The sequence below is a fragment of the Urocitellus parryii genome, chromosome 11 (genome assembly GCF_045843805.1).
Source record: "Urocitellus parryii isolate mUroPar1 chromosome 11, mUroPar1.hap1, whole genome shotgun sequence".
Lineage (NCBI taxonomy): Eukaryota > Metazoa > Chordata > Mammalia > Rodentia > Sciuridae > Urocitellus > Urocitellus parryii.
In genome coordinates, this window is record NC_135541.1 from 20417314 (window position 1) to 20428482 (window position 11169).

The window sequence follows — 11169 nt, forward strand, 5'->3', positions numbered from 1 at the left end:
GGAACTCTTGACTTCTAAGTGCCGGTGTTGAAATCCTAGTTCTGCCAGTTCTTAACTGTGCCACAGTTTCCGAGTGTAAAATGGATAACAGTATCAGCCTTTCACCATAATGTAAAGATTGAATACATTAACATATTGAAAACACCAAGAACAGGACCTGGCTCATGGTGATCATCGGTAGGTAACCACCTAAATTGCCAGTCAGGAAATTGAGGCTTAGATGTGTAGTAATTTGCCGATAGTAACCAGTGGAACAGGTTGGGAAGCGACTTTGCAGTTACTATTCCCATCCAGCTCTCTTCCTGTCCTTGGAGGAAGCATGTGGTGATTACAGTTTCCTTTATAGCAGCATATGCATTTTATTTAATAGCACTTTAACACCAAATGGTTGCTCTCTGGGCATTTTAATAACTCGGATGGAGTTGGTGAGTTTCAATAGCATGTGCCCCTGACCAAGGGCCAGATTTCACGAGGAAGAATGGATGATTCTCAAGGTTTATTTCCTGCTAAAGCCCATTCATAGAAAAATCAGTAGAAATAAACTTTGGGACATGTTAAATTTGAGCTCTATGAGATGTGCAAATGAGATAATAGCATAAGTGTTATGTTAGAGGAAGACACAGGGTGCCAAATGAGATTTGATCAGGGAGCCTGTCAGCCGTTTAGGGCAGACTTGGCAGAAACAGTGGGTCTTGGTGGATGAGTAGGAGTTGACCAGATAGAAAAGCTGAGAGACTGAGAGGAGCCTTTCAGACCAGGGGAATAGTGTGTACAAAGGAATAGTGGTGAATATTTCATGAAGAAGAAGCAAAAACAAAAAGAAAGCAAAGGGAGGAACTATACTAGAAGAATAGCCAATCAAAGGAGAAACTAATTCAAATTAAAAATCAAATAAATCAAACTGACAGGAAATAAAAATCATTTCTCAATAATAATATTGAATATAAATGGCCTAAACTCATCAATCAAGAGACACAGACTGCCAGGTACCATGGCACTCACCTGTAATCCAAGTGGCTCCTGAGGCTGAGATAGGAGGATTATGAGTTCAAAGCCAGCCTCAGCAGCAGTAAGGCACTAAGCAACTCAGTGAAACCATGTCTCTAAGTAAAATACAAAATAGGGCTGGGTATGTGGCTCAGTAGTTGAATGCCCCTGAGTTCAATCCCTGGTACCCCACTGCCTGCCCCACCCCCCAACAAAAGGGAGAGACAGACAGACATACTGGCAGACTGAATTAAAAAGTAAGACCCAACAATATGCTGTCTCCTAGAGATTCACCTCATAGGCAAAGACACCCTCAGACTGACGGTAAAAGAATGGGAAAAAACATCGCTCACATGGGTCCTATAAATAAGCAGGGGTTTCTATCCTCCTATCAGATAAAGTGGACTTCAAGCCAAAGTTAATCAGAGGGACAAAGAAGGACACTTCATACTGCTTATGGGAATCATACATCAACTAGATGTAACAATTGTAAATATTTGTGCCCCAAACAATGAAGCATTTACATACATCACAATTGAGTCTCAATTTTAAGAATCAAATAGACCATACACAATACTACTGCAAGACTTGAATACACTTCTTCCACCACTGGATAGATTCTCCAAATAAAAACTAATCAAAACGCTATAGAACTAAAAAAATACAAATAATTATTTTGATTTAACAGACATATAGAATATTTCACTCACCAATGACTGAATTTGCTTTTTTTCAGCAGCATATGGAGCCTTCTCTAAATTAGACCATATCTTAGACCACAAAGCAACTCTTAGCAAATACAAAAAATAGAGATAAAATGCCTTGCATTCTATCAGATCATAATGGAATGAAATTAGAAATCAACAATAAAAAATACAAGCTACTGTAATTCCTGGAGATGAAATAAAATGCTATTGAATGACCAGTGGATAGCAGAAATTTCAGGGATGAAGTGAAAAAATACTTAGAGGTAGATGAGAATAGTAATACAACATATCAAAGGGACACTAAGAAGGCAGTTCTGAGAAGCAAATTCATTAAGCTTATTCATTAAAAGTTAGAAAGTCACCAAATAAATAACCTAAGATGACATCTCAAAGTCCTAGTAAAAGAAGAGCAAAGCAACACCAAAGCATTAGAAGACAGGAAATAATAAAATCAGAGCTGAAATCAATGAAAATGAAACAAAAGAAAATGATGAAACAAAAAATTGGTTCTTTGAAAAAATAAATACAATTTATAAACACTTAGCCAAGCTAATGAAGAGAAAACTCAAACCACTAAAATTCATTATGAAAAAGGAAATTTCATGACAGACACTACTGAAATACAGACCATAATCAAACTATTTTTGAAAATTTACACTCTAATAAAATAGAAAATCTTGAAGATATCAACAAATTTCTGGAGACATATGACCTACCCAAATTGAATCAGGAGAACATAGAAAATGTAAACGATTGGGCTGGGGCTGTAGCTCCGCTGCAGGATGCTTGCCTAGCACGCATGAGGTATTGGGTTTGATCCTCAGCACCACATAAAAATAAATAAAATAAAGGCATTCTGTTTACCTACAACTAAAAAAAAAGAAAGAAAGAAAGAAAGAAAGAAAATTTAAATGATCAATTTCAAGCAGAGCAATGGAAGACACCATCAAAAGCCTACCAAGGAAAAGCCCAGGAACAGAAGGATTCTAAACCAAGTTCTACCAGACCTTCAAGTTCTACCTTATGTATACTAACATCAAACCTCCTCAAATTATTCCATGAAACAGAAAGGAAGCCTTCAACACACATTCTATGAAGCTAGTATCATCCTGATACCAAAAACCGACAAAGGCACATCAAGGAAAGAAAATTTGAGACCAATATCTCTGATGAACATAAATAAATCAATAAAATACTGGCAAGTCCCATATAAAACATATCAAAAAGATAGTATGCTATGATCAAGTGGGCTTCACCCCAGGGATGCAAGATTTGTTCAATACCAATAAATGTAATTCATCACATCAATAGACTTAAATACAAGAATCACATGATTATCTCAATAGATGCAGAAGAAGTATTTGACAAAATACAGTATCCATTCATGTTCAAAACACTAGAAAAACTAGAGATAGTAGGAATAAACTTCAACATTGTAAAAACTATATATGTTAAACCCAAGGCCAACATTATTCTAAATGGAAAAAAATTGAAAGCATTTCCTCTAAAAACTGTAAGAAGACAAGGATGCCCTCTTTTACCACTTCTATTCAAAATCACCCTTGAAACTCCTGCCAGAGTAATTAGAACTCAAACTATCCCTATTTGCTGATGACATTATTCTACATTTAGAAGACCCAAAAAACTCCACCAGAAAATTTCTAAAACGCATAAATGAATTCAGAAAAGTAGCAGGGTATAAAATTAATACCCATAAATCAATTGCATTTTTATTCATCATTCCTGAATCAACTGAAAGAGAAATTAGGAAAACTATCTCAATAGCCTCGAAAAAAATATTTCTAAAGAAATATGACCTAAGAAAGAAACACCAAAGAAAAAAATTGAAGAGTACCTTAGAAAATGGAAAGATCTCCCATGTTTTTGGATAGGCAGAATAAATATTGTCAAAATGGCCATACTACCAAAAGCACTATACAGGTTTGATGTAATTCCTATTAAAATTCCAATGAGAGCTGGGGTTGTGGCTCAGCAGTAGAGCACTTGCCTAGCATGTATGAGGCCCTGGGTTCAATCCTCAGCACCATATAAAAATAAGTAAATAAAGGTATTGTGTCCAACTACAAAAAAAAATATTAAAAAATTCCAATGACATTCTTCCTAGAAATGGAAAATTCAGTCATGGAATTCATTTGGAAAAATATGAGGCCCCAAAGAGCCAAATCAATCCTCAGCAAGAAAAATTAAGCAGGAGACTTCACAATACCAGAACTTGTTATAATACAGAGCTTTAGTAACAAAAATGGCAAGGTGTTGGAACCAAAACAGACATGTAGACCATGATATAGAATAGAAAACACAGAGACAAACTCATATAAATACTGTTAACTCATACTAGACAAAGGCACCATAAACATACATTGGAGAAAAGATATCCTCTTCAACAAATGGTGCTGGGAAAACTGGAAATCCATATGTAGCAAAATGAAATTAAACCTTTATCGCTTATCCTGCACAAAACTCAAAGTGGATCAAGGACCTACACATTAGACAAGAGAGACCTTATGCCTACTAGAAGAAAAAGTTGGCCCAGATCTCTATCATGTCAGCTTAGGAATTGAATTCCTCAACAAGACTTCGGAAGTGCAAGAAGGAAAATCAAGAATCAATAAATAGGATGGTATCAAATTAAAAATCTTGCTCACAGCAAAGGAAACAATCAAGAACATGAACAGAAAGCCTACAAAATGGGAGAAAATCTTTGCCACCTGCACCTTTGATAGAGCATTAACCTCCAGGATATATAAAGAACTAAAAAAACTTAACACCGAAACCCCAAATAACCAATAAATAAATGGGCAAAGGAACTAAACAGACACTTCACAGAAGAAGAAATATGATTGGCCAACAAATCTATGAAAAATGTTTAATATCTCTAGCATTTAGAGAAATGAAAATTAAAACTACACTGAGATTTCATCTCACTCCAGTCAGAATGGCAATTATCAAGAATACAAGTAATAATAAATGTTGGTGAGATTGTGGGGACAAGGTTCACCCATACATTGCTGGTGGGACTGCAAAATTGGTGCAACAACTCTGGAAAGCAGTATGGAGATTCCTCACAAAACTTGAAATTGAACCACCATTTGACCCAATTATCCCACTCCTTCATATATACCCAAGGGACTTAAAATCAGCATACATCAGTGGTGTGGCCACATGAATATTTATAGCCCCTCAATTCACAATAGCTAAGCTGAGTAACCAACCTAGGTGCCCTTCAACAGATAAATGTATGAGAAAATGTGGTTTATATACACAATGTAATATTTTTTAAGAGAGGGGGGGGGAGAGAGAGAATTTTTTAATATTTATTTTTTAGTTTTCGGTGGACACAACATCTTTATTTTAATTTTTTTTTGTGGTGCTGAGGATAGAACCCAGTGCCCCGCACATGTCAGGTGAGTGCACTAGTGCTTGAACCACATTCCCAGCCTCACTCAAGCATAAAGAAGAATAAAATTATGGCATTTGCTAGTAAATGGATGGAACTGGAGACTAAGTGAAATAAGCCAATCCCTGCCCCCCCAAAAGGCTGAATGTCCTTTCTGTTATACAGATGCTAACCCACAATAAGGTGCCGGGGAGGGAAGAATAGAAGTTCATTGGATAAGACAAAAGGGAATGAAGGGAAGGGAGGGGGGATGGCATTAGGAAAGACAGGATGAATTGGACATAACTTTCATATATATATATATGAATATATCACATTGAATATCCACATCATGTACAACCACAAGAATGGTTATACTCCATGTATGCATAATATGCCAAAATATACTCTATTGTCATGTAAAACTAAAATAACAAATAAAAAATTGAATTAAAAAAAGGACTAGTGGTGTGATACTTCAGAGTTCTTTCTGGGAACTGGAGTACAGAATGGAAGAGGAGAATGGACTGGAGATGGGGGAATATTATGAAGGGTTATGTGCTGTATCAGCAAATCAACAGATAATTTTTGAGTGGTGAGGGGAGAAGAGGCCAGCTTTGCACTTTAAATGATGCACTAAGGAGGCAATAAAAGGGTGTGGCAGTTAGTCTCTAAGATGTTCCAGGTGATCCCACACCCCAGTATCTATACCCTGGTGCAATCCCTGAGTATCAGCTGGGTTTACTCATCCAATTTTAATGACTAGAATATGTTAGAAGTGATGAGTTAGGGGAGCTCTGTGGTGAGTACCTATAATCCCAGCTACTTGGGAGGCTGAGGCGGGAAGGTTGCAAGTTTGAGGTCAGTCTCCACACTTTAGCAAAATCTTGTCTCAAAATTAAAAATAAAAAAGGGTTGGGGATTACAGTCCCCAGCATTAAAAGTGAGAAGTTGTCATTTCTTAGATTAGATTAGATTAGATTATAAAAAACTGACTTCTGTCGTAGGCACCTTCTCTTACTTTCTTGCTGTTAGAAAAGACATCAACTATCTTGTGAGGTGTTCTGTAGGTAGGCTTAGGTGTCTAGAAATTGATGATTCTGACCAGTGGCCAGCCTTGAAGCCTTATAAGAGCTGCTGAGTTATAATTTGGTAACGGATCTCCCCCAGGGCAAGTCTAGGAATGACTTCAGCCCTGTAAGAGGCCCTGAGCCAGAGACACCCAGCTAAGCTACATCTAGATTCTTGACCTGAAGAAATGGTGAGATGACATATGTTTGTGGTTTTAAGTTTTACATAATTTTAGAGCAATTTGTTATACAATGATAATGAAAACAGAGGGATTAGAAGCTAAGTGAAAAAGCAGAAAGATTAGGAGAGTCAGTTTTTGTAGGCCAGGAGAGAGATGATAGGAACATGAATTAGGCAATGGTAGTGGGGTGAAGAAGGGGGGATGAATTTGAGATATATTTATAAAAAGAATGGAAGACATTTGGCAATGGATTTGAATGTGGTAACTAAAGAGAAGGCAGAAAAGGGAATGGTTCAGGGTTTGGTAATGTGGTGTTGGTGGTGATGGGTGGCATTCACTAGAATGGCCAGCATGAGGGGCACTGGGGAAGAGTTTAAAAATCTCCTGGAGATTTCTTTCTTTCTTTCTTTCTTTTAGGTCAGTAAATATTTATTGACTGGTTGTTAACTGTTAGTATGGGGTGGGGAGGGCCCACAGAGAGAGAGGTGTGTGCAGGGGGACCCTCCATCAGGACAAGATACATAATTTAGGGGGCTCAGTGCAAAAACTAAAATGCAGACCCCCTACTACAGAAAATATTATGAATTTCAGGACAATCCAGCAGAGCACTGAAGAAAGTTCTTGTGATCCCTGTGTTGTTAAGGCGAGATGGCAATAAATCACCAATCTTAAAGCTGGAGATGGAACTTTATTCACCAGTTGGTGATCTGGATCCACCAGCTGGTGGGCCAAGGGGCAGGCTTCAAGTCTACACCCTTCGACCCCCTCCTGGGGTTTGAGTCCACCTTTTATAGTTCCAAACAATATTAAAGCATAAGTGGCTGTTGCTATGATTCAAAAACATAAACAACATTATGAGGTCTAAAATCACAAGCAGAAAAGGGAGTGGGACAAAATATCCCTAGTACAAGTAAAAGAATGGTTACTAACATCTAGACAATCAATCTCTGACAGGGTGCATTGTCCAAGAAGAATGGGAACCAAAAAGAGAACACTTTTACATTGTATAAGAATTGCCATTTTGGGTTGCCAAACTTGCTATGCTAAGCAACTGTTGATGGGTACAGAGGTGGGGCTTTCTCTGGGAGTAGCATTTCTTACATGACGTGGAATCTCAGGGCAAAATGGAGACTGTTTGATCATTGCCCTTATAGCCTGGCCCATAACAGTGTGACTTCCATGGAGGCTGCCTGGGCCTCCACCTACATGTGCAACTTCGCCCCTTGCCCCCAAGGAACTCCCCAGTCGTTGGGGGAGATTATGGGGCCTGTCTGGAGAAGGGGAAGAGAGGAAGGCCGCTCAGTGTGGGTGGGCCAGGAGAAAGCAGAGGGAGGGACCCAATGACCAGCAGACCTCTCCCCCAGGAAGCCCTTCCAGAGCCAGCCCATGACTGAGAGCGGCCCTTAGCCTTCCAGCCCCTGAAGAGCTCACCTCCCACCACCAGCCAAGCCACTGGGTGGTCTGGGCACATGTGGTCACATTTAGCATTGATTGAAGCAAAATTGTTATAAGATTATAATAGTTAAGGTAACTTTAATTTCCACTGCATTACTGGGATTTTTGAAGATGGAGCTGAAAGATCCCCTGGGGGTAGAAGTGGGGAGAATGGTGGGGGCTGCTGAAGAGGACTGCATTTCCCTAGCTCTGGAGGAGAGGCCCCTGGCAACCACAAAGGAGAGAGAGGAAGAGAGCTAGACAGAGGAAAGGACTTCCCAGGAATCTCATAACCAAAAGTTGCTCCTGGAGATTTCTTGCAACAAGATAAACAGCAGACTCAAGGTTGAGCAAAGAGAAAACAGTCACTGTGGCCTGGGGAAGAAATATTGCAGTAAAGTAGAAGGGAGGAAGGAAGTACTCTCTTGGTTCAGTGGCGTACCACTCTCCCCTATATTCAATTATTTCAGCAAATATTTACTAAGTGCCTTCTCTGTGTCAGCTGCTGTTTCAGGCACTAGGGACACAAAAAGAAGAACCTGGCTTTGTAGAATTCATAAATTGGTTACAGGGAGAGAAACAAGATTTTTAGTTTTGGGATGTCACTTTCTCCAACACTGTTGTTCAGTTCTCATAATCTTTGAGGATTTTGATCACCACAGAGATGATCTGACGCCATGTCTTCTTAGTTTTTTCGACCTTTTTCAAAGATCTCATTCTCTATCCACCTCAGCTCTTCCTCAAAATGTTCATGCTCCCTCAACCTTGCCACGAATCTATTTCTCTAAGCAACGCTTTCATTACTTCCAGTTATTTTCTCTTGTCTTCTGATCCCATTGACCCTTCAACACCAGGAATTATAAACTATTAATCCTAAATTTTGTATTATGGCTCTCCATGTTAATGTTCTTTCTTTCAGTTATGTACATCAGGAAAGGCTAATCAGGATAGGCTAAGCAGGGCTGCAGGAACAAACCTCCAAATTTCAGTGTCTTACACTGTAAGTTTTAATACAATAAAGGTTTATTTCTTGTTTATGCTATTTAAACATTATGGGTCTTTAGAGGAATCTGTCAGGAGCTGTCCTGGATGCAAATACCCTTACAATATGATTGGCCAGAATGAGGCACATGGTTCTATCTAACCTCAAGTGGACAGGAAAGTGCTTTCCTACAGTGTCCAGAAATGGGGTGAAAGGGTGCCATTGGATAACTGGAAAAGGCTCTCATGGCAGCTTAAATCCCATGGCCAGTCTGTGTAGAACTCCCTGGCATCCACCCTCGACACCCCTGCCTCTCTGACATTTGTTGAACAATCTTAACAAAACTACACCCTTCATTACATAAAACTATCTGCCTACACCTGGCAACCAAAGTGTTGCTCCTCTCAGAGTGGCTGACAGACCTCCAACCCCAGTCTAACGCTCGACTGGGGATCACTGGTATTGTTCTGGCCTTTTATACTCCAGGATGGGGGCATAAGTGTAGGTGAGAGCATTCAGAGGGTTGAATGAAGGAGGAAAACATTTATTTATTGACTCCCTATAGTGAATCACTTTATCGAGGAATATTGCTTCAAAGACTGGGAAGGATTTGCCTTTTTGGTTGCCAAAGATAGAAGAAAGGAAGCTATTTGGGATCTGGCAGGGGGGAGTAGGGCTATGAAGGTGGGAGATTGCATGGCAGGGGGACAGGGACGGTGAGGCTTGTCACTGTGGCCTCCTAACCATCTCTGGAATCCAACTGCTTCTCCACATCCCTGACACCACTACCAGTGTCAAGTTATTGTTTCTCATCTCTCATCTGGATTATTCCAGACCTTTCTCCCCAACTCTTCTCAGCTCCTCTCCTGTTCATTCTTTAAATAGAAGTCGGAGTACTTTTCTTAATGAGATTTTGATCATACTACTTCCTGTCTTGAGTGTCTTCAGGGGATGCCCAGTGCTTTCGAAATGTAGCAGGCCCTACACGACTCTGAGGGCCTTAAATCTATATTATTCATTATATTAGTGACCAGACTTTGCCTGTGGAGCATTTGAAATGTGGCTAGTCTGAATCAAGATGTACAATAAGTGTAAAACACACCTCAGATTTCAAAGACAGGTCAAAAGAAGATTGTAAACTATCTCATTAATAAGTTTTAAATATTGGCTATATAACTGAAATGATAATATTTTTACATATTGGGCTAAATAAAAATATTATTAAAACTACTATTACTCATTCTTTTGCTTTTTAATATGACTATCAGAAAGTTTAAAATTATATGTCTCTCTCTCTCTCTCTCTCTCTCTATATATATATATATATATATATATATATATATATATACTGAACCACCAACTTCAGTTCTATTTCTTTGATTTTAGCTACTGAAAAGTTTTCTTCATTGAAAGTAATAGAAACTACTTTGAAGATAAAAATTAAAATTTAGGGGAGTTGATTGCAAGTGCCTTCTGAATCAATGGAAGTGTTGGTTCACTAGTCTGGGGGAGGAACAGGCAACTGAGGGGCCCTCAGTACTGGAGGTTCATAGACATTAATGTGAATTAATGTGACTGAGCTCCATTTCTGGGCTTGACATTCCCTGTTAACTCCTGAGAAGAGAGAATTTGATAAGCTCCACTTAAATCAGGTGTATCCACTCCAGATCAGTCCACTATGGCTGTGAGAAAAGGACTCAGGGGTCGCCTACTACACAAGTCCTGCTCCTGCTCCTGCCCTCCAGCTCTGTTCCCTAAGAGCAGAATAACCTCTCTAACCTGAGGGGTCAGCACACCTTTTCTTTCAAGGGCCAGAGGTAAATATCTTTGTGCTTTGTAACTATGGCACTCTGCCGTGCACAGCAAAGCAGCCAGAAAATACCTAAATGACTGGACATGGGGCTGTTCCAGGAAAAATTCATTTATAAAACCAGGAGATGGCCTACGGTTTGCCAGCCCTTCGTTATGTTTTCTGTTCCTTCCGCCTGGATCACCCTTTTGCTCTTCCTTCCAGCAAGCCCCCACCCTCTGCTTAGACTCCAGCTCTTGGAATACTTTCCTAATCCTCCTCTTCTGGCTGCTCTGTGCTCCCACAGGCCCCGGGCCTCACCCAAGCACTTTTCTTACCTTGCTGTCACTGTTCTGTTCTGACCCCGGGTTCTGGGTCAGCACTTGGCATGCCTGGCACACAGTACACACTTGGGTATCCAAGCACTGGGCATCCCCTGAAGACACTCAAGACAGGAAGTAATATGATCAAGATCTCATTTAAGAGAATTACTTCCACTTCTACTTAAAGAATGAACAGGAGAAGAGCTGAGAGGAGTTGGGGAGAAAGGTCTGGAATAATCTAGATGAGAGATGAGACCCCATGATTGGAAGAAGCCACCACCCTGTGGCCAGAAGACAA